Consider the following 24,298-nt stretch of genomic DNA (forward strand, 5'->3'; position numbering starts at 1 on the left):
CACAACCCAACCAAGCCGCACTGCTTCTTGACACAATGCCCACTTAACTCGGAATCCAGCCACACCAATGTGTCGGAGGAAACACCGTGCACCTGGCGACTGTGGCAGAATGCACTGCGCCCGGCCCGCCACAGGTGTTGCTAGTGCGCGATGGAAAAAGGACATCCCTGCCAGCCAAACCCTCCCCTAACCCGGACAACGCTGGGCCAATTGTGCGCCGCCCGGCTGCAACAGAGCCTGTACTCGAACTCAGAATCTCTAGTGGCACAGCTAGCACTGCGATGCAGTGCCTTAAACCACTGCGCCACTCAGGAGGCCCAAATAAATACTTTTTTAAAGACAATATGTCTGATGCAATCCAGATTTTGAACGTGCCTTTGAAGTGCCGACACATGAAATTGTTTAGTGCAAATCGAAACCTTGTAATTTAGCTACAGTATGAAAATAAGGAGATGACAATTAGGCTACAGGAGATGAGCATTACAGGTAACATGTTATGAGATTCATTATAATTTATATCATTCATTTTAGCAAAGTTACTTGCAAAAATGTTGCAGGTGTTCCCATTAATAGACAGTACATGGTTGCTCTATGTATCAATATGCTGTTTTAATCAACATTTTGTTGGCTTTATTATCGTGATACATTTTTTAGTAGCTAGTAGCTTTATATCTAGGTAGCTTACAAGGTAAGCTGACATTTCTCAAAATGAACCTCATTGTGGCTAGCTATTTCATGTACCTCATGCTAGCCTGCATATTGAGACGGCCAGCATTGTAGACAATTTCTCCCCTCTTGCTGTGGATTTATAACAATGAAATGCCGTGAAAACCAGCGTGCTGCAACACATTGCAATGAGTAAATAGAACACTGCATGGTGGAGACAAACGAGGGCAATAGTGCAGGGCTTGAGGAGGAGGACGATGAAGAAGGAGTGAGAAGATGGTGGGGCAGCGGATATGGAGCTTGAGATAAAACTGAATAAAGGACACAAACTAGTGGAGATGGAGGTGAGCCTAGCTTTCTGTGATGCTTTCCACTAGCTTATAGCCACAAAGTCAGATTCCACAGCCACATGGCCAAAATTTGCAAAAAAAACCAAAAACAATTTGTCTTAATTAGTGTTAGTGTTAGGCATAAGGTTAGCAATGTGGTTAGGTTTAAAATCACATTTGAAGGATTATGACTTTGTGGCTATAGAAGCGAGTGACGAACGTCTGAGTTTGGGATTGGGTCCGACTTGCGCTTTTTCTTTTTTGGCCACAAGTCTGTCCTCCGTCCTCTCTCCTCCGTGACCCCAAAACCGATAACTGGTCGAGTAGTGTGTCAATTCGTTAGTAGACAAACGGAAGACGGTCCTCTCCTCCTCAATAGCCTCCTTTTGGCGAGGAAGTACAAGTGCATCCTAAAGCGGAAGAGTTTTGATATCTGCCACCACACCCCCTTTGAATTAGATGTTGTATTGCCAGAGTAGTAAAGCTACACACATTTAAAAACGATATGCCTTGCACAATTAACTGAATTTGTTTTTATCACATTTATTTGGGGATCCACAACTGTAAACACAATTTGCCTGATGACGCACGAGTGGAGAAGGAGCTTCTCTTTTCATACAAGCACATTTTCGTCCCCGTTCACTCTCCTTGCAGCCTCTCCTCGATTACCTTTTGGTCTTTTTCAAAAGGAGGCGAGAGAGGAGGGAGGAGAGAGGATGCGGGAGTTGAGCAAATCTAATTGAGAAAAGGCCTCTATCATGTTTCAGAGGGGGGGATTTTTTGTGAGCACATGAGTTCCCGCTTGCATTTTAAGCCCTGCCTTCCCACACTCCTGATTTGTCGGGAGAGTTGTCTGCCAGAATTTTTTTCCCTCGTTGAAATTGCCAAAATAATCTGTCATTGAAACCGGACCTTAATCACTGTTGCCTAGGGTCTGGTTTTCGAAACTATTCATAATGTCCATGTGTTGTTCCATGCAATAATTGATATGGAGTAATGGATGATGAAATATGTTGTTTGATGAATATCTTGCCGGTTGGCGCTTGTAATGATATATTTGATAGGTTGATAATGATATATTGTTGATAGATATGTGTTATAAAGTGTGAGTACAGAGTCCACAGTGCAGTGCAGAGCTATCACCTGTTTATCAGGCAGAAAGATATCGTAATAGAGGCAAAGGGAGACACGCGCACACACACCCAGTGAACTGTCTAACTCTATAGGCCTCGCGAGTGTCGCAGCGGTCTAAGGCACTGCATCGCAGTGCTTGAGGTGTCACTACAGACCCGGGTTTGATCTCCAGGCTGTGTCACAACCGGCCGTGACTGGGAGTCCAATAGGGCGATGCACAATTGGCCCAGTGTCTCCGGGTTAGGAGAGGGTTTGCCCGGGGAGGCTTTACTTGGCTCATTGCGCTCTAGCGACTCCTTGTGGCGGGCCAAGCGCCTTCGCTCGTCAGTTGCACACTGTTTCCTCCATTGGTGCACCTGGCTTCCTGGTTATGCGGGCCGCTGTTAAGAAGCGTGGTTTGGCAGGTCATGTTTCGAAGGACGCGTGACTCGAACTTCGCCTCTCCAGAGCCTGTTGGGGAGTTGCAGCGATGAGACAAGATTATAATTGGATCACAATTGGATATCACGAAATTGGGGAGATAATGAAAAAAGTATACTAATAATTACTTTTTTTTATGTGTAAACAGAGACCTTGAGCTTTAAATGACAGTGTGTGTGTGTGTGTGTGTGTGTGTGTGTGTGTGTGTGTGTGTGTGTGTGTGTGTGTGTGTGTAGGTGTGTGTGTAGGTGTGTGTGTGTAGGTGTGTGTGTGTGTGTGCGTTGTGTAGGTGTGTGAGTTTGCTGTGTCTGCTCTGCCTCTATCTCCAGCTCGGTAACGTATTCCCAAATCCATTCCCATTTCCCTTGGCAGAAAACACACACACATACACAGTCTGTGCTTTCTGGCAGGACACCAGTCAAATGGGTTTGGCTCCCACTATGATTAAGTGATTTATTTTGTACCTATCCTGCAGGATGGAGATGGGTCGGCTGCTGGCAGCATCGTGTTTCAATAATGACAGCAACGTTATATTCCTGAGATGAGGATCATTGACACATTGGTAGCCTGTATTTACCTGCTCCATAGCTGTCTAGCTGGTTCATGGCTTTAAGATTAGGGTTGGGATAATAATGGGACTTTATATAATGATAACTCAGTGATGACAATAATATTATGATGATTGACCTTATCGCGATGAATGATGCCGACTTTTATTTGATTTTATCAGTAAAAGTGAATATGAGAGGACAATAAATGAAAGTTGTTATCTGACTGAGCCTGAATCAAAAGTAATTTAGTCACAGATTTAGAAAACACGCCATTGTCCTGTAAATTGTCTATCCCCTCTAATCATTACATGACCAATCATCCTTCTATATTTAATCCCCAAATATTGAATCTGGAAATCTCTTAGATTGTGTGTGTGTGTGTGTGTTTGTGTGTGCACGCACACATAGTGTGTGTGTGGTATTAGTAGGATGTTGAGAAAGCGTGAAAGATGTCATCTTCGATCTAAGCTGTTAGTGGGTCTCGTGAGAGCGTGTACGGGGGCCATTGCCAGTCAATCATTTGTCACAAGTGAAAGGTAAAGAGAGATGTAGAGTGAATGGGGGAGGGGGACTAGAGGCAGGGTGAAACCAGTGATTAATCAAATGGTCAAATCATTCAACTACATCAATCAATGATGTACATCAATCAATCACATTTTACAAGGTCTTTTCCGAAATGCTGACAGAATAAAGGGTGGAGTGTGCACTCCTCTCCTCCTCTGCATGTGTGCCTGTGTGTGTGTGTGTGTCCCTTATTTGGCCCACTTCTAAAGGCAGGCTGGTTGCGCTGTCTGTGGCTCAGGGAAGCACTGAATCACAAATCTGGAGAGTTAAAGAACTGGAGGAGCTATCGTCATGCCAACGGCTGACAGAGAGATGTCTGTTACTCACAGATAGTGCCATAGTAGATGTATGTTATTCAAGCAAAAAGAGACCCTGTGTAAATGGTTAATACATAAACTAGACTACAGCTTATCTTTACTTCAGCCAGTTCTGGCAGATTTGACGAAGGTCCAACAATGATCGCTTTTTATTATACAAGCAGAATTGGAGGCTAGCCTGTGTTAACTCTGATCATCATGCCGGTTGGCTCCAAATGGAAACCATAAAACCAGCGACAGTGCCAGAGTCTAGAGTGTGGCTCTTTTTTCTTCATACATTGTTAAAATAGAAGTAAAAAGGTCTCTCTCTCTCTCTTTCTCTTTCTGTCTCTCTCTCTCTTTGTAAAAGCGCAACAGCATTCAGGCGATGTAGCAGTATGATACACCCAACGAGGGACGGACTCAACGGAAACATCTTCAGTTATGGCGAGTTTAAAACGGAATAAGACCCTGATACAGAAACAGACGCTAAGACATGGGCCGCGCCGGCGTGCAGAGTTTGGTTGCCATAGAGACAGATTCTTCTGGCATCTGCGTTCTTTTTTTCTTTCCTACACAGCGAAAGAGATCCCAAGGGAGGCTTGCGCTCTTTGGAACTCTCACAAAAACACCTCCATCTAATTATAACACACATGGTTACGCTGCCGGCCAAGAGAGAGGCCCGAGATTAAATGGGGAATGGAGTGTGTTGGTTTTGTATTGCTTTTCTAGCTTCTCTATGTGTATGTTTTTGGGACCTTTATGGCACAGGAGGTAGTGCACTTACCTGAAACCACAGGGTCATTGGTTCATGTCCTGTTACAGATGGGCTATTCCACAATCAATCCCAAATATTTTTGGGGATGTGTGTGTGTGTGGGGGGGGGGGGGGGGGGGGGCATTGCATGGTTGTCTTGACTCGCCCTGTAATCTCAACCATGGATGACCTTGTTTTGAACAGTTTTCTGTAAACAATATGGCTAATCCACTGCGTCCTGTGCAAGTAACCCAGACACTCCCAAACTTCCCTACGCTTTCACAAACCCCCAAAATCCACAAACTTTTACAGGGAGCGATCCACGTCGTCAGACAGTGTACGGGCGGGACTACCTGGTTGACCAGAACATACTGGCAGCATGGGCGTTATTATCCGCTTCGTTAGCATCCGTAATATGAATTAAAGAGGAACTCCTCCAGATGTATCTTTCCAGGTTCACTGCTCCTCTCAGCCCCACTCAGTGTGTGTGTGTGTGTGTGTGTGTGTGTTCAGTGATGAGAGAGCTGAGTTTTAGTACGGTGATGTGTTGAATAAGCACAACTACTGGATGAATGTATGTCCAGTACATTTGAGATGTGTGATCTATGATAAATGTATGCAAAGGCATTTTAGTTCAGTGTAAATGTATGCATTTTCAACCCTGGAACATCACTACACATGCATCGTTCCAGCTTGTAACTCTATCTAGGTTGTGTTTTCATCTCGGGAGTCTTCCACCTCTGTGTTTGATTCGATTGGTCCCGCCCACAAGACATTTGGAACTCAATTATTGATTGGCAGATATGATGCTAATAATTAGTCTATGCCAATGATGCGTTTGTAATACACGCTGCTCACTAATGACCTATTTCTCCACGTCGGTAGACATGTCCACGAGGGATTCAGTTCATTAGACTTTGAAAGTTTGAGTTGAAAAAGACATGATGCATCTAGCCTACCCTTTTTTTTGCTCTACCTTCTTTCTCAGTGGTATGAAGTACGCAATACAGACAGGACATGTATTCTATAATTATATACTGCGTCGCACTCCACAATATAGATCGTAACAAAGGTTTCCCTTTTGTTGATATTTTCATGTATATAAGCAAATTCATACTTTCTCAACTTTTGGTTGCCGGAGGCACGACCCAGTCATTCGTTCGATTAGCTAGATATTTATGGACGCGACCCAGTCTTTTGTTCTTTATATTCCGTTGCCATGCTCACTGCAACGTTCCTGTCCCTTGCTTGCTAGATAACCAGCTAGCTACGGCTAACACAGCCATGACCTCTGCAGCCAGAATAACACCAAGGTAGCTGTTTTCTATTGACATTCATTTGGATACACCCATAACAATGAGCTAATGATGTCCGATTTTGCCTGGCATAGCTAGAAAAGTTTGCTTTCTCGTCAGGACACTCGCCAACACTGACTGTTAATTACCAGGAGATAGCTATGCATATCAAACACTAGGCTAGTATCACGCCCTGATCTGTTTCACCTGTCGTTGTGCTTGTCTCCACCCCCTCCAGGTGTCGCCCATCTTCCCCACTTACCCTCTGGGTATTTATACCTGTGTTTTCTGTCTGTCTGTGCCAGTTTGTGTTGTTAGTCAAGCTTACCAGCGTTTGTCCTGTCAGCTCCCGTCTTTTCCCAGCCTCTCTTTTTCTCTTCCTTCTTGTTTTTGACCCTTGACTGTCCTGACCCTGTACCCTCCCGCCTGACCACTCTGCCTGTCCTGACCCTGTACCCTCCCGCCTGACCACTCTGCCTGTCCTGACCCTGTACCCTCCCGCCTGACCACTCTGCCTGTCCTTACCCTGTACCCTCCCGCCTGACCACTCTGCCTGTCCTGACCCTGTACCCTCCCGCCTGACCACTCTGCCTGTCCTGACCCTGTACCCTCCCGCCTGACCACTCTGCCTGTCCTGACCCTGTACCCTCCCTCCTGACCACTCTGCCTGTCCTGACCCTGTACCCTCCCACCCTGACCACTCTGCCTGTCCTGACCCTGTACCCTTCCTCCTGACCACTCTGCCTGTCCTGACCCTGTACCCTCCCACCCTGACCACTCTGCCTGTCCTGACCCTGTACCCTCCCGCCTGACCACTCTGCCTGTCCTGACCCTGTACCCTCCCGCCTGACCACTCTGCCTGTCCTGACCCTGTACCCTCCCGCCTGACCACTCTGCCTGTCCTGACCCTGTACCCTCCCTCCTGACCACTCTGCCTGTCCTGACCCTGTACCCTCCCGCCTGACCACTCTGCCTGTCCTGACCCTGTACCCTCCCGCCTGACCACTCTGCCTGTCCTGACCCTGTACCCTCCCGCCTGACCACTCTGTCTGTCCTGACCCTGTACCCTCCCACCTGACCACTCTGCCTGTCCTGACCCTGTACCCTCCTACCCTGACCACTCTGCCTGTCCTGACCCTGTACCCTCCCGCCTGACCACTCTGCCTGTCCTGACCCTGTACCCTCCCACCCTGACCACTCTGCCTGTCCTGACCCTGTACCCTCCCGCCTGACCACTCTGCCTGTCCTGACCCTGTACCCTCCCGCCTGACCACTCTGCCTGTCCTGACCCTGTACCCTCCCGCCTGACCACTCTGTCTGTCCTGACCCTGTACCCTCCCGCCTGACCACTCTGCCTGTCCTGACCCTGTACCCTCCCGCCTGACCACTCTGCCTGTCCTGACCCTGTACCCTCCCGCCTGACCACTCTGCCTGTCCTGACCCTGTACCCTCCCGCCTGACCACTCTTCCTGTCCTGACCCTGTACCCTCCCGCCTGACCACTCTGCCTGTCCTGACCCTGTACCCTCCCTCCTGACCACTCTGCCTGTCCTGACCCTGTACCCTCCCTCCTGACCACTCTGCCTGTCCTGGCCCTGTACCCTCCCGCCTGACCACTCTGCCTGTCCTGACCCTGTACCCTCCCTCCTGACCACTCTGCCTGTCCTGGCCCTGTACCCTCCCGCCTGACCACTCTGCCTGTCCTGACCCTGTACCCTCCCTCCTGACCACTCTGCCTGTCCTGACCCTGTACCCTCCCTCCTGACCACTCTGCCTGTCCTGGCCCTGTACCCTCCCGCCTGACCACTCTGCCTGTCCTGACCCTGTACCCTCCCTCCTGACCACTCTGCCTGTCCTGGCCCTGTACCCTCCCGCCTGACCACTCTGCCTGTCCTGACCCTGTACCCTCCCTCCTGACCACTCTTCCTGTCTCTGTTCCTTTGCCCCACCTCTGGATTATTGAACTCTGCCTGTCCTGACCCTGTACCCTCCCGCCTGACCACTCTGCCTGTCCTGACCCTGTACCCACCCTCCTGACCACTCTGCCTGTCCTGACCCTGTACCCTCCCTCCTGACCACTCTTCCTGTCTCTGTACCTTTGCTCCACCTCTGGATTACTGAACTCTGCCTGTCCCTGACCCTGAACCTGCCTGCCATCCTGTACCATTGCTCCTACTCTGGATCATCGACCCCTGCCTGCCTTGACCTGTTGTTTGCCTGTTCCGGTTGTGACAATAAACGTTGTTACTTCACACAGTCTGCACTTGGGTCTTACCTTGATACCTGATAGGCTAGAAGCTAGCTAAATAGTTTGTTGCTAGCAAACCTGCCAATATGACAACCAAATTTACAAAATACCATCGCTGAAAACAGCTGGTCAAACTAAAAACGTGTGGGATGATTTGACAGCGTCATGACTGCAACAGTAGGGACCAGAGAAATCCATGTTCATCAACTCACCATGTTAGGTCATGAGATGCTTAAAAAAAGGATGTCTCTGCAAAAACGAATCCTCTAGCTAGCTACGTTTTCCCTCGTTGCACCTGAGTTTACAATGCATCCCATTTCAGATTGTGTGGTTATTGGTTATAGTTTTCTGTAACTTTCTAGTAAGTACGACCTGCATGTGTAGGCGCTTATCATGTCACGATTGCAACGTGTCCCGATATTGTTTCCAACTGGCCCAATATCTTTTCCAACTGTCCCGTTACCTGGTTTTAATGTCCTGCATTTAGAATGCCCTTCAAACCAATCAGAAACGAGTATTCAACAATGCTGTGGTATAAGTATTAATATGTTCCTGCTACCAGTCACTTTTCAGCCCTATTTACATGTATATCCGCCTATCACACCTACACTGACACTCACACCAACACCCACACACTTACACTTACAGTAGATGCACACACTCACCACCACACACCCATCCACCACTTATGCTGCTGCCATACTGTTTACTATTGTTGTTATTATTTCTCCTGCCGCCAGACACTTTCTCCTAATCCCTTTCACGCTCAGATACTCCAGTATCCCTGCACATTATAAATGTACATAGTTGCATATAGCTTCCTCTCTTATTTCCTATTTCTCGTGTTTTTTAAATGTTCTTATTAGTTATGCTTTTAGAATATTGAATACTGCATTGTTGGGTAGGGCTTGCAAGTTAAGCATTTCACTGTACTTGGAACCTGTTGGTGTAAGTGTGTGCCTGTCGGCCTGTCTGCTATCTACTGTATATATGGTGTTTCTTCCTTCCCTTCCTGTCCCTTTCCTCTGTCTCTAGTCTACAACGTCTTGGTCACACCTCACAAAGCCTGATGCTCTCCATTCATTAAGTAGCCTAACGTCCTTGTGCTCAGTGTCGCTCACAAGGGGAAGTGACAGTACCGTGTAAAGGCCTGTCGCCCGGGACCATGTAGGATGGATGAAGAGAGAGAGACAGAGAGAAAGAGATTGTGTGCGTGTGTGTGTGCGTGTGTGCGTGTGTGTGTGTGTGTGTGTGTGTGTGTGTGTGTGTGTGTGTGTGTGTGTGTGTGTGTGTGTGTGTGTGTGTGTGTGTGTGTGTGTGTGTGTGTGTGTGTGTGTGTGTGTGTGTGTGTGTGTGTGTGTGTGTGTGTGTGTGTAGAACTGATGGAGAGAGAGAGTAGGAGCAGGCCGTATCCTCCTTAGACCTCCAGCATCCCATGATACCTCATTCTAAACGACCCTCCAGGGCCCGGGGCCATTAGTGATGAGAGGAAATGAATGAATGACTCCATCTGTGCCTGCACTTGACCCTGCCACTGCCAGAGTCTGTGTGTGTGTGTGTGCGTGTGTGTGCGCACGTGCATAACTGCATGTGTATGTGTGTGTGTGCACATGCGTACCTGTGTGTGTGTGAATGTGCACATGCCACTGTGTGTGTGTGTGTCCCACAGCCTCCCTGGTTTTGCCACAGCACAATGCTCCATAATAACATGGGTTTATAGTCTCTCCAGCGATGTGTGTCATTATCGCAGAGAACGGCTCAATCTATCTGACTGGCTCTAACATACCAGTCCCTCCCTCACGTCTGCTCACTACACACACACAGAGAGTGAGTGAGTGAGTGAGTGAGTGAGAGTGAGTGAGTGAGTGAGTGAGTGAGTGAGGGAGTGAGGGAGTGAGGGAGAGAGTGAGTGAGTGAGTGAGTGAGGGAGTGAGGGAGTGAGGGAGTGAGGGAGTGAGGGAGTGAGGGAGTGAGAAAGAGAGAGAGAGAGAGAGAGAGAGAGAGAGAGAGAGAGAGAGAGAGAGAATGAGTAAAGAGAAAGAGAGGACAATAGAGGAAGTGATGGTCCAGAGAGTGGTATTCGTCACATGAGTGTTGGCATGACTTGCAATTCTAGAGAAAGAAAGAGATGGAAAGAGTGTGAGAAGCAAAGCGAGAGAGAGACAGAGGGATACATTGAAATATGGTAATATTACTTCCCTCTACAAGCATTTTGTTTGTGGTGTGAAAAGTGCCTGCACGCTTTTATTGAAAGAGAATCACGCTTGCCTTTCGCATTAAGCCTGCATAAAATCAAATCAAATTTTATTGGTCACCTACACATTATTTAGCATATGTTATTACGGGTGTAGCTAAATGCTTGTGTTCCTAGCTCCAACAGTGCAGGAATATCAAACAATTCACAACAATACACACAAATCTAAAGAAAAATAATGGAGTTGAGAAATATTTGAATATTAGGACGAGCAATGTGAGAGTGGCATTGACTAAAATAGAGAGGAATAGAATACAGTATATACATATGAAGTGAGTAAAGCAGTATGTAAACATTATTTGACTGGTGTTCCATTATTAAAGTTACCAGTGATTCCATGTCTATGTCAAATGTGTGTCACTGTCAAATGTGTTTATTTTCAGCAAACTCAACATGTGTAAATATTTGTATGAACATAGCATAACAAGAGCTCTTCGCTGGCCATGGCAGAGCTCTGACATTTCTGTCTTGCAGGAAACCACGCATAGAACGAGCAGTATGGCTGGTGACATTGTCAAGCTGGAGGGTCATGTCAGGATGAGCCTGTAGGAAGGGTACCACATGAGAGAGGAGGATGTCTTCCCTGTAACGCACAGCGTTGAGTTTGCCTGCAATGACAACAAGCTCAGTCCGATGATGCTGTGACACACCGCCCCAGACCATGACGGACCCTCGACCTCCAAATCGATCCCGCTCCAGAGTACAGGCCTCTGTGTAACGCTCATTCCTTCGATGATAAACGCAAATCCGACCATCACCCCTGGTAAGACAAAAGTGCTACTCGTTAGTGAAGAGCACTTTTTGCCAGTCCTGTCTGGTCCAGCGACGGTGGGTTTGTGCCCATAGGCGACGTTGTTGCCGGTGTTGTCTGGTGAGGACCTGCCTTTCAACAGGCCTACAAGCCCTCAGTCCAGCCTCTCTCAGACTATTTCGGACAGTCTGAGCACTGATGGAGGGATTGTGCTTTCCTGGTGTAACTCGGGCAGTTGTTGTTGCCATCCTGTACCTGTCCCGCAGATGTGATGTTCGGATGTACCGATCCTGTGCAGGTGTTGTTACACGTGGTCTGCCACTGCGAGGACGATCAGCTGTCCATCCTGTCTCCATGTAGTGCTGTCTTAAGAGTCTCACAGTACGGACATTGCAATTTATTTATTGCAATTTATTGCCCTGGCCACATCTGCAGTCCTCATGCCTCCTTGCAGCATGCCTAAGGCACGTTCACACAGATGAGCAGGGACCCTGGGCATCTTTCTTTTGGTCTTTTTCAGAGTCAGTAGATAGGCCTCATTAGTGTCCTAAGTTTTCATAACTGTGATCTTAATTGCCTACCGTCTGTAAGCTGTTAGTGTTCCTGTGACATCAGGTGCTGTAGGTGTCCTGGAGGGCAGGGAGTGTGCCCCTGGTGATGCGTTGGGTAGACCACACCACCCTCTGGAGAGCCCTGCGGTTGCGGGCAGTGCAGTTGCCATACCAGGCAGTGATATAGCCCGACAGGATGCTCTCAACACCTGGGGGCGGTCCATCAGGAAGTCCAGGATCCAGTTGCACAGGGCAGGGTTCAGACCCAAGGCCCGAGCTTAATGATGAGCTTGGAGGGTACTATGGTGTTGAATGCTGAGCTGTAGTCAATGAACAGCATTCTTACATAGGCATTCCTCTTGTCCAGATGGGATAGGGTGGTGTTCGGTGCGATGGCGATTGTATCGTCTGTGGATCTATTGGGGCGTTAAGCAAATTGAAGTCTGTTTAGGGTGTAGGTAGGGTAGAGGTGATATGATCCTTAACCAACCTCTCAAGCACTTCATGATGACAGAAGTGAGTGCTACGGGGTGATAGTCATTTAGTTCAGTTACCTTTGCTTTCTTAGGTAAAGGAACAATGGTGGACATCTTGAGGTAAGTGGGGACAGCAGACTGGGATAGAGGGGATTGAATATGTCCGTAAACACGCCAGCCAGCTGGTCTGCGAATGCTCTGAGGACGCGGCTAGGGATGCCATCTGGGCTGGCAGCCTTGCAAGGGTTAACACGTTTAAATGTCTTACGTCGGTCACGGAGAAGGAGAGCCCACAGTCCTTGGGAGCGGTCCGCGTCGGTGGCACTATGGTATCCTCAAAGCGGGCAAAGAATGTGTTCAGCTTGTTCGGGAGCAAGGCGTCAGTATCCGCCACGTGGCTGGTTTTCCCTTTGTAATCCATGATTAGACCCTGCCACACACGTCTCATGTCTTAGCCCTTGAATTGTGACTCCACTTTGTCTCTGTACTAACGTTTTGCCTGTTTGATTGCCTTACAGAGGAAATAACTACACTGTTTGTATTCAACCATATATTTCCAGTCACCTTGCCATGGTTAAATGCGGTGGTTTGCGATTTCAGTTTTGCGCAAATGCTGCCATCAATGGGAACAACATCCGCTATACACTTCCTGATTAACTCAGTCACCATGTCCTGATTAACTCAGTCACCATGTCAGTGTATATGTCAATGTTATTCTCAGAGGCTACACGGGACATATCCCAGTCCACGTGATCAAAACAATCTTGAAGCATGGATTTCAATTGGTCATACCAGCGTTGAATGGACCTTAGCACGGATACTTCCTGTTTAAGTAGGAAGGGATGAGCAAAATGTAGTCATGATCTGATTTGCAGGGAGGGAGGGGCAGGAGAGGGCCTTGGAGGCATCCCAGAAGTTGGAGTAGCAGTGGTAAAGTGTTTTAGCAGCGCGAGAACTGCAGTCATGTGTTGATAGAACTTCGGTAGAGTTTTCCTCAAATTAACTTTGTCAAATCTCCAGCGACAATAAATGTGGCCTCAGGATATGTGGTTTCCAATTTGCATGAAGTGCAGTGTAGTCCCTTAAAGGCCGTCGTGGTATCGGCTTGAGGGGGGATATACACCGCTGTGACTATAACCGAAGAGAATTCTCTTGGGAGGTAATACTTTCGGCATTTGATTGTGATGTCTTCTAGGTCGGGTGAACGAAAGGACTTGAGTTTCTGTACGGTATCACAATCACACCATGAGAAGTTAATCATGAAACATACACCCCCGCCTTTCTTCTTCCACGAGAGTCCTTTATTCCTGTCTGCGCAATATACTGAGAACCTAGCCGGCTGTATGGATGGGGACAGTATATCCAGAAAGAGCCATGATTCCGTGAAACAGAGTATGCTACAGTCCCTGATGTCTCTCTGGAAGGAGATCCTCGCCTTGAGCTCATCTACTTTTTTGTCCAGAAACTGAACATTAGCGAGTAATGTACAGTTGAAGTCGGAAGTTTAGATACACCTTAGCCAAATACGTTTAAACTCAGTTTTTCACAATTGCTGACATTTAATCTTTGTAAAAATTCCCTGTCTTAGGTCAGTTAGGACCAACACTTTATTTTAAGAATGTGAAATGTCAGAATAATAGTAGAGAGAATGATTTATTTCAGCTTTTATTTCTTTCATCACATTCCCAGTGGGTCAGAAGTTTACACACACTCAATTAATATTTGGTAGCATTGCCTTTAAATTGTTTAACTTGGGTCAAACGCTTCGGGTAGCCTTCCACAAGCTTCCCACAATGCGTTGGGTGAATTTTGGCCCATTCCTCCTGACAGAGCTGACATAACTGAAACAGGTTTGTAGGCCTCCTTGCTCGCACACGCCTTTTCAGTTCTGCCCTCAGGTCTTTGTGATGGCCACTCCAATACCTTGACTTTGTTGTCCTTAGGCCATTTTGCCACAACTTGGGAACTATGCTTGGGGTCACTGTCCATTTGGAAGACCCATTTGCGACCAAGTTTTAACTTCCTGACTGATGTCTTGAGATGTTGCCTCAATGTATCCACATCATTTTTCTCCCTCATGATGCCATCTATTTTGTGAAGTCCACCAGTCCCTCCTGCAGCAAAGCACCCCCACAACATGATGATGCCACCACCGTGATTCACGGTTGGGATGGTGTTCTTCGGCTTGCAAGCATCCCTCTTTATCCTCCAAACATAACGATGTTCATTATGGCCAAAAAGTTATATTTTTGTTTCATCAGACCAGGGGACATTTCTCCAAAAGTACGATCTTTGTCCCCATGTGCAGTTGCAAACCATAGTCTGGCTTTTTATGGTGGTTTTGGAGCAGTAGCTTCTTCCTTGCTGAGCGGCCTTTCAGGTTATGTCGATATAGGACTTGTTTTACTGTGGATATAGATACTTTTGTACCTGTTTCCTCCAGCATCTTCACAAGGTCCTTTGCTGTTGTTCTGGGATTGATTTGCACATTTCGCACCAAAGTACATTCATCACTAGGAGACAGAACACGTCTCCTTCCTGAGCGGTATGATTGCTGCATGGTCCCCTGGTGTTAATAATTGCGTACTATTGTTTGTACAGATGAACGTGGTACCTTCAGGCGTTTGGAAATTGAACCAGACTTGTGGAGGTCTACAATAGTTTTCTGATGTTTTGGCTGATTTCTTTTGATTTTCCCATGATGTCAAGCAAAGAGGCACTGAGTTTTAAGGTAGGCCTTGAGTTATATCCACAGGTACACCTCCAATTGACTCACATGTCAATTAGCCTATCAGAAGCTTCTAAAGCCATGACATCATTTTCCGGAATTTTCCAAGCTGTTAAAAGGCACAGTCAACTTAGTAAATGTAAACTTCTGACCCACTGTCACTGTGATACAGTGAATGATAAGTGAAATAATCTGACTGTAAACAATTGTTGGAAAAATGACTTGTGTCATACACAAAGTAGATGTCCTAACCGACTTGCCAAAAGGATAGTTTGTTAACAAGACATTTGTGGAGTGGTTGAAAAACAAATTTGAATGACTCCAACGTAAGTGTATGTAAACTTACGACTTCAACTTTACTCAGTATACTAGAAATCCACTCCAAATACCTCTTCTCTGCCGGCGGCGTCTTGGAGCAGCCTCTGGGATACGTTCAATTGCCCTGGTGGGTACAAACAAAGGATCCAATTCGGGAAAGTCGTATTCTTGGTCGTAATGCTGGTGAGTTACTGCCGCTCTGATTTCCAAAAGTTATTTACTGTTGTATGTGTTAATACAAAAAACTTTCTGGGCTAATAATGTAAGAAATAACACACAAAAAAACAAAATACTGCAAAGTTGCTTAGGAGCTAGAAGCAGAGCTGCAATGCATATCTGCGCCATCTTGCCAAGCATTGCATATTTCGTGTTTTGTATTCCGGCATTTGGCGTTCCATCAGGGAAGTGGATACAGGAGCCCTGGAAGCTCATTAATATGATTGATTGTTGCCAGGGGGATGAACGACGATGTGAAATCCACCCCCTACCCTCCGGTCTCCCTTTATTCACTCTCTTCTCCCTCTTCTCTCTTCCCCCTATTCTTACCACTCATTCACCTTCTTCTCCCCTTTTACCCCCCTCTGTGCTTTTGTTGGCTCTCATGTTTGTAAAGGGGATGAAAAGAAGAAAACGACGACAACAATGCCATCGACAACAACTACAAAATTATCTCTGTCTCGGCAAACAAACCAGCCCTGTTTCTACCCCTCGCCCCCCTCCTCTCCAATCTACTTCTCTTCATGCCCCCCTCTCTTTGTCTCATCCCATCATCTCTCTCCCTCTCCCCCCTCTTTCTATGTAGAAGTGTGAAGCCTACAGGCTCTAATAGATAGTAATGAATGTAAAAGGTCCCTGTGGCCTCATCACAGGTGTGTATGATCATCACTTACTGTGGGTGTGTATGATCATCACTTACTGTGGGTGTGTGTGTGATGATCTGTGATCAGTCTTACCATGCGTTTGACCATGACTTGGCCAGAGGTGTGACACTTGTCAAGACAACCCTCAGGAGGACAATCATTGATTTTAAAATGTCCATCAACTATAGCTTCCTTTCACCCTCTTTTTCTATCTCCCCTGTCTTTCTCTCTTTCTCTCTCCCTTTTGTCTCTCACTCTCTCATCCCTTCTTTCTCTCTCTCCCTCTCTATCTGCCTGTTTGTCTGTTGAGTGTCTTTTAGTATGGTCTGTTGTTTGAGCAATATATAATGTACTACGGAGACAAGATACAGTTGACGTCGGAAGTTTACATACACTTAGGTTAGAGTCATTTAAGCTCGTTTTTCAACCAGTCCACAAATTTCTTATTAACAAACTATAGTTTTGGCAAGTCGGTTAGGACATCTACTTTGTGTATGACACAAGTCCTTTTTCCAACAATTGTTTACAGTCAGATTATGTCACTTATCATTCACTGTATCACAATCACAATATACAGTGTTCCTCACTGAGTTCCCTGAATTCCTATCGGACCTTGTAGTCATAGCAGATAATATTCTAATTTTTGGTGACTTTAATATTCACATGGAAAAGTCCACAGACCCACTCCAAAAGGCTTTCGGAGCCATCATCGACTCAGTGGGTTTTGTCCAACATGTCTCTGGACCTACTCACTGTCACAGTCATACTCTGGACCTAGTTTTGTCCCATGGAATAAATGTTGTGGATCTTAATTTTTTCCCTCATAATCCTGGACTATCGGACCACCATTTTATTACGTTTGTAATCGCAACAAATAATCTGCTCAGACCCTAACCAAGGAGCACCAAAAGTCGTGCTATAAATTCTCAGACAACCCAAAGATTCCTTGATGCGCTTCCAGACTCCCTCTGCCTACCCAAGGACGTCAGAGGACAAATATCAGTTAACCACCTAACTGAGGAACTCAATTTAACCTTGCGCAATACCCTAAATGCAGTCACACCCCTAAAAACTACAAATATCTGTCATAAGAAACTAGCTCCCTGGTATACAGAAAATACCCGAGCTCTGAAGCAAGCTTCCAGAAAATTGGAACGGAAATGGCGCCACACCAAACTGGAAGTCTTCCGACTAGCTTGGAAAGACAGTACCGTGCAGTATCGAAGAGCCCTCACTGCTGCTCGATCATCCTATTTTTCCAACTGAATTGAGGAAAATAAGATCAATCCGAAATGTCTTTTTGATACTGTTGCAAAGCTAACTAAAAAGGAGCATTCACCAAGAGAGGATGGCTTTCACTTCAGCAGTGATAAATTCATGAACTTCTTTGAGGACAACATCATGATCATTCGAAAGCAAATTACGGACTCCTCTTTAAATCTGCGTATTCCTCCAAAGCTCAGTTGTCCTGAGTCTGCACAACTCTGCCAGGACCTAGGATCAAGAGAGACACTTAAGTGTTTTAGTACTATATCTCTTGACACAATGATGAAAATAATCATGGCCTCTAAACCTTCAAGCTGCATACTGGACCCTATTCCAACTAAACTACTGAAGGAGCTGCTTCCTGTGCTTGGCCCTCCTATGTTGAACATAATAAACGGCTCTCTTTCCACCGAATGTGTACCAAACTCACTAAAAGTGGCAGTGATAAAGCCTCTCTTGAAAAAGCTAAACCTTGACCCAGAAAATATAAAAAACTATCGGCCTATATCGAATCTTCCGTTCCTCTCAAAAAAAATTGAAAAAGCTGCTGCGCAGCAACTCACTGCCTTCCTGAAGACAAACACTGTATACGAAATGCTTCAGTCTGGTTTTAAACCCCATCATAGCACTGAGACTGCACTTGTGAAGGTGGTAAATTACCTTTTAATGGCGTCAGACCGAGGCTCTGCATCTGTCCTCGTGCTCCTAGACCTTAGTGCTGCTTTTGATACCACCGATCACCACATTCTTTTGGAGAGATTGGAAACCCAAATTGGTCTACACGGACAAGTTTTGGCCTGTTTTAGATCTTATCTGTCGGAAAGATATCAGTTTGTCCTCTGACAAATCAACTGTAAATTTCGATGTTCCTCCGTTTTAGGACCACTATTGTTTTCACTATATATTTTACCTTTCACTGCTATGCGGATGACACACAGCTGTACATTTCAATGAAACATGGTGAAGCCCCAAAATTCTCCTTGCTGGAAGCCTGTGTTTCAGACATAAGGAAGTGGATGGCTGCAGACTTTCTACTTTTAAACTCAGACAAAACAGAGATGCTTGTTCTAGGTCCCAAGAAACAAAGAGATCTTCTGTTGAATCTGACAATTAATCATGATGGTTGTACAGTTGTCTCAAATAAAACTCTGAAGGACCTCTGCGTTACTCTGGACCCTGATCTCTCTTTTGACGAACATATCAAGACTGTTTCAAGGACAGCTTTTTTCCATCTACGTAACATTGCAAAAATCAGAAACTTTCTGTCTAAAAAGGAGGCAGAAAGATTTATCCATGCTTGTAACGTCCTGACCAGAGTTCGTATGTGTTTTGCTTGTTTAGTGTTGGTCAGGACGTGAGCTGGGTGGGAATTCTATGTTGTGTGTCTAGTTTGTCTGTTTCTATGTTGGGTTAAATGTGTAGCCTGATATGGTTCTCAATTAGAGGCAGGTGTTTGACGTTTCCTCTGATTGAGAACCATATTAAGGTAGGCTGTTCTCACTGTTTGTTTGTGGGTGATTGTTCCTGTGTCAGTGCTACACGGGACTGTGACGGTTAGTGTGTTTTGTCAGTTTGTATAGTGTCTTGTTTTTGTTTGATTAAATTCATTATGTCTAATTACCACGCTGCACATTGGTCCTCTGATCCTTCTCGCCTCTCCTCGTCTGAGGAGGAGGACGACGTAGACTGCCGTTACAATGCTTTTGTTACTTCTAGGTTAGACTACTGCAATGCTCTACTTTCCGGCTACCCGGATAAAGCACAAAATAAACTTCAGTTAGTGCTAAATACGGCTGCTAGAATCCTGTCTAGAACCAACATTTTTTATCATATTACTCCAGTGCTAGCCTCCCTACACTGGCTTCCTGTTAAGGCAAGGGCTGATTTCAAGGTTTTACTGCTAACCTACAAAGCATTACATGGGCTTGCTCCTACCTATCTTCCCGATTAGGTCCTGCCGTACATACCTACACGTACGCTACAGTCACAAGACGGTCTTGGTTGATTTCTTTTCACATTCCCATTATGTCAAGCAAAGAGGCACTGAGTGTGAAGGTAGGCCTTGAAATACACTGCTCAAAAAAATAAAGGGACCACTTAAACAACACAATGTAACTCCAAGTCAATCACACTTCTGTGAAATCAAACTGTCCACTTAGGAAGCAACACTGATTGACAATACATTTAACATGCTGTTGTGCAAATGGAATAGACAACAGGTGGATATTATAGGCAATTAGCAAGACACCCCCAATAAAGGAGTGGTTCTGCAGGTGGTGACCACAGACCACTTCTCAGTTCCTATGCTTCCTGGCTGATGTTTTGGTTACTTTTGAATGCTGGTGGTGCTTTCACTCTAGTGGTAGCATGAGACGGAGTCTACAACCCACACAAGTGGCTCAGGTAGTGCAGCTCATCTAGGATGGCACATCAATGCGAGCTGTGGCAAGAAGGTTTGCTGTGTCTGTCAGCGTAGTGTCCAGAGCATGGAGGCGCTACCAGGAGACAGGCCAGTACATCAGGAGACGTGGTGGAGGCCGTAGGAGGGCAACAACCCAGCAACAGGACCGCTACCTCCGCCTTTGTGCAAGGAGGATCAGGAGGAGCACTGCCAGAGCCCTGCAAAATGTCCTCCAGCAGGCCACAAATGTGCATGTGTCTGCTCAAACGGTCAGAAACAGACTCCATGAGGGTGGTATGAAGGCCCGACGTCCACAGGTGGGGATTGTGCTTACAGCCCAACACTGTGCAGGACGTTTGGCATTTGCCAGAGAACACCAAGATTGGCAAATTCGCCACTGGCGCCCTGTGCTCTTCACAGATGAAAGCAGGTTCACACTGAGCACATGTGACAGACATGACAGAGTCTGGAGACGCCGTGGAGAACGTTCTGCTGCCTGCAGCATCCTCCAGCATGACCGATTTGGCGGTGGGTCAGTCATGGTGTGGGGTGGCGTTTCTTTGGGGGGCCGCACAGCCCTCCATCTGCTCGCCAGAGGTAGCCTGACTGCCATTAGGTACCGAGATGAGATCCTCAGACCCCTTCTGAGACCATATGCTGGTGCGGTTGGCCCTGGATTTCTCCTAATGCAAGACAATGCTAGACCTCATGTGGCTGGAGTGTGTCAGCAGTTCCTGCAAGAGGAAGGCATTGATGCTGTGGACTGGCCTGCCCGTTCCCCAGACCTGAATCCAATTGAGCACATCTGGGACATCATGTCTCGCTCCATCCACCAAAGCCACGTTGCACCACAGACTGTCCAGGAGTTGGCGGATGCTTTAGTCAAGGTCTGGGAGGAGATCCCTCAGGAGACCATCCGCCACCTCATCAGGAGCATGCCCAGGCGTTGTAGGGAGGTCATATAGGAACGTGGAGGCCACACACACTACTGAGCCTCATTTTGACTTGTTTTAAGGACATTACATCAAAGTTGGATCAGCCTGTAGTGTGGTTTTCCACAAATCCAGACCTCCATGGGTTGATAAATTTGATTTCCATTGATAATTTTTGTGTGATTTTGTTGTCAGCACATTCAACTATGTAAAGAGAATATTTCATTCATTCAGATCTAGGATGTGCTATTTTAGTGTTCCCTTTATTTTTTTGAGCAGTGTACATCTACAGGTACACCTCCAATTGACTCAAATGATGTCAATTAGCCTATCAGAAGCTTCTAAAGCCATGACATCATTTTCTGGAATTTTCCCAGCTGTTAAAAGGCACAGTCAACTTAGTGTATGTTAACTTCTGACCCACTGGAATTGAAAAACGAGTTTTAATGACTCCAACCTAAGTGTATGTAAACTTCCGACTTCAACTGTATATACCAGGCGGTGTCAGAGGAAGGCCCAAAAAATTGCCAAGGACTCCAGCTGCCCTAGTCATAGACTGTTCTCGCTGCTACCGCACTGCATGCAGTACCGGAGCGCCAAGTCTAGGTCAAAAAGGCTTCTTAACAGCTTCAAAAGCTGAAATTATGTCGTATTCCCTTTTGCGTGAGTGTTTGTCTCCTGTGTGTGTGTGTGTGTGTGTGTGTGTGTGTGTGTGTGTGTGTGTGTGTGACTCCAGGCGATGCACTGCCTGTGTGTTGTAGCTATAAAGCTTGCTCCACTTCATCACATTATATGGGTCATTGTTCTATTGGTTCTCTCTTTGTTACGTCTCCTAACAGACAGTAATGTTGTCTTTTGGATGAAGAGACATTGATGTATCTCTTTCTCTCCATATTTTTCTCTCTCTGTTTCCTTTGCTCCCTCTCTTTTCTCACTCTCCTCTCTCTCCGCTTGCACTCAGCACACATTCATTGCTACAAATTCAGTTGTAACTGATAATCACCAGCTATTGTTTGTTAAATCGAGATCAACAAGTTCTACGCTGAAGTCAGTGAACCAAAAACCCATACCTGGAAAATGATCCGTATTGTATTGACGGTAGACTCAGCAAGATGACATTGCCACGAGCAATACCACAGATATTGACATGAGCATAATGCAAGACTTTGCTTTCATACAGTCACATGGGCATTGACGCATGAACACACACACAAACACATTTTGTGATTTTTTTCCTTATTCTAAAATCCTGCACACGTTGAGTCATTATTCTTGTGCTCTTAAGGATTTTCCCTATAAGGCGTGTCTCTTTCTCTGTCTGGAAACATTACATTTTAATTATGGCTGTCAGATCACTAACTGCTTTTCTAATTGGTGGAGAAAAAAATGACCTAGAGACTTAAGCTCACTTTGTTCTGTGTGACGTTGACTTGTGTGTGTGTGTGTGTGTGTGTGTGTGTGTGTGTGCATGCGTGCGTGCGGTGCAAGCCACCTCGCAAGGCAACAAGGAACAATGACATTCTTTCAGTCAACCCAGGAGACACTAGGACCCAGAGAGTTACTGGCTCCTGTGTCGGACTGCCTCCTCTGTTCCAGCACAGAGAGAGAGAGACAGAGAGAGAGAGGAAGAGAGCAGGACCCAGAAAGACAGACATACAGAGAGAGAGAGAGAGAGAAGCTAGAGGAAGAGAAGTGAGTGTGGTCATCTCAATGGTCTCTGCTGTAACACTGAATCTGAACGGAATGGAGGGATTAAACGGAGGGATTTAAACCTTTTGGAGGAAGAAGAAGACCGAGTGACAAAAGAAGGAGTATTTCAGGATCGGGAGAGCAGCAGGATTGAAAGGTTACTATACGCCTTATCTAATCTGACTTGTTCTTGTCAGGAGTCGTGTGTGTGTGAACAGGTCACGCTCCTGTCCCTGTGAGGGAGTATGTGTGGTAGCTAACAGTTCACACACACACACACACACACTGTGCGACACTGTGTGAAGTGTGTCTGTGGGTCTTTTCCTCTTCTGAATCTTCCATTCTCCCTCCTCTTTTCATTGCTGTCACCCACCTCTATTCTCTCTCTCCTTCACCCGTTCGCAATCTCTCACTCTCTCTCCCCCTTTCTCCCTCTCTCTCTGTTGCTTTCCCTCACTCATGTCCATTGTAGCAGGGGAGTGTTTGCTAAAAGAGTGTTCAAGGTCAGTGTTTGACTCACACTGTAGAACAATTTTCCTCGTAGTAAACTACTGGCTCAACTAAACTATACAGCCTGCCAGTGACAGACCAGACTAGAGACAAACTTACACTGAGAGAGGAGAGATGGGGAGAGAGAGTGAGTGAGAGTTGGGTGAAAGGAAAATACGCAGCGAGTTTGACTCTATCAATCTTTCAACTGAGACCAGGGAAAGAGTGATAAAAGAGAACGAGAGAAATGGAGCGAGTGACAAGGAAGGAGAGAGAGACGAGAGGAGATAAAACGCGGCAGCCAGAGCCATGTGAATCCAGCATAGCAGCCAACAAGCCATTGATAGCCTCTGTCTTTATGAATGCAGCTCACAGCGGTCAACACACATCTATACGGAGTATACCAAACATTAGGAACACCTTCCTAATATTTAGTTGCACCCCCCATTTGCCCTTAGAACAGCCTCAATTCGTTGGGGCATAGACTATATAAGGTGTCGAAAGCATTCCACAGCGATGCTGGCCCATCTTGACTCCAATGCTTCCCACAGTTGTGTCAAGTTGGCATGATGTCCTTTGGGTTGTGGACCATTCGTGATATACACGGAACTGTTGAGCGTGAAAAACCCAGCAGCGTTGCAGTTCTTGACACAAACCGCTGCGCTTGGCACCTACCACCATACCCCGTTCAAAGGCACTTAAATATTTTGTCTTGCCCATTCACCCTTTGAATGGCACACATACACAATTCATGTCGGCAGGTAGCCTAGTGGTTAGAGCGTTGGGCCAGTAACCGAAAGTTTGCTGGATTGAATCCCCGAGCTGACAAGGTAAAAATCTGTCGTTCTTCCCCTGAACAAGGCAGTTAACCCACTGTTCCCCAGCAGGCTGCCATTGTAAATAAGAATTTGTTCTTAACTGACTTGCCTAGTTAAGTAAAGGTTACATTTAAAACAATGTCTCAAGGCTTAAAAATCATTATTTAACCTGTCTCCTATCCTTCATCTACACTGATTGGAGTGTATTTAACAAGTGATATCAAAAAGAGATCATAGCTTTCACTTGGATTCACCTGGTCAGTGTATGTCATGGAAAGAGCAGGTGTTCCTTATGTTCTGTCCACCCATTGTAAGCTCGGCTATCTATGAACACATTGAGACAAGGCTATCTTTCCGTCTGTTTATCTGGGCTTGTTATTACTGGTAAACACAACTTACCATGCTCAACTAAACAATAGAGCGATCTACAGTGCCTTTGGAAAGTATTCAGACCCCTTGACTTTTTCCACATTTTGTTACGTTACAGCCTTATTTTAAAATTGATTA

At 46.1% G+C, this 24,298-nt stretch overlaps 1 protein-coding gene across 1 annotated transcript in view; it reads left to right on the plus strand.

Moving 5' to 3' along the window:
• Window positions 1-22,395: 22,395 nt before the first annotated feature.
• foxn3 (forkhead box N3) overlaps window positions 22,396-24,298 on the plus strand; it is a 261,189-nt gene continuing 259,286 nt past the window's right edge. The window contains exon 1 of the mRNA XM_055863826.1: window positions 22,396-22,641. The gene's annotated coding sequence lies outside the window, so the exon portion shown is untranslated. The remainder of the gene's footprint in view (window positions 22,642-24,298) is intronic.

Source organism: Salvelinus fontinalis, chromosome 15 (genome assembly GCF_029448725.1).
Source record: "Salvelinus fontinalis isolate EN_2023a chromosome 15, ASM2944872v1, whole genome shotgun sequence".
Classification (NCBI taxonomy): Eukaryota; Metazoa; Chordata; class Actinopteri; order Salmoniformes; family Salmonidae; genus Salvelinus; species Salvelinus fontinalis.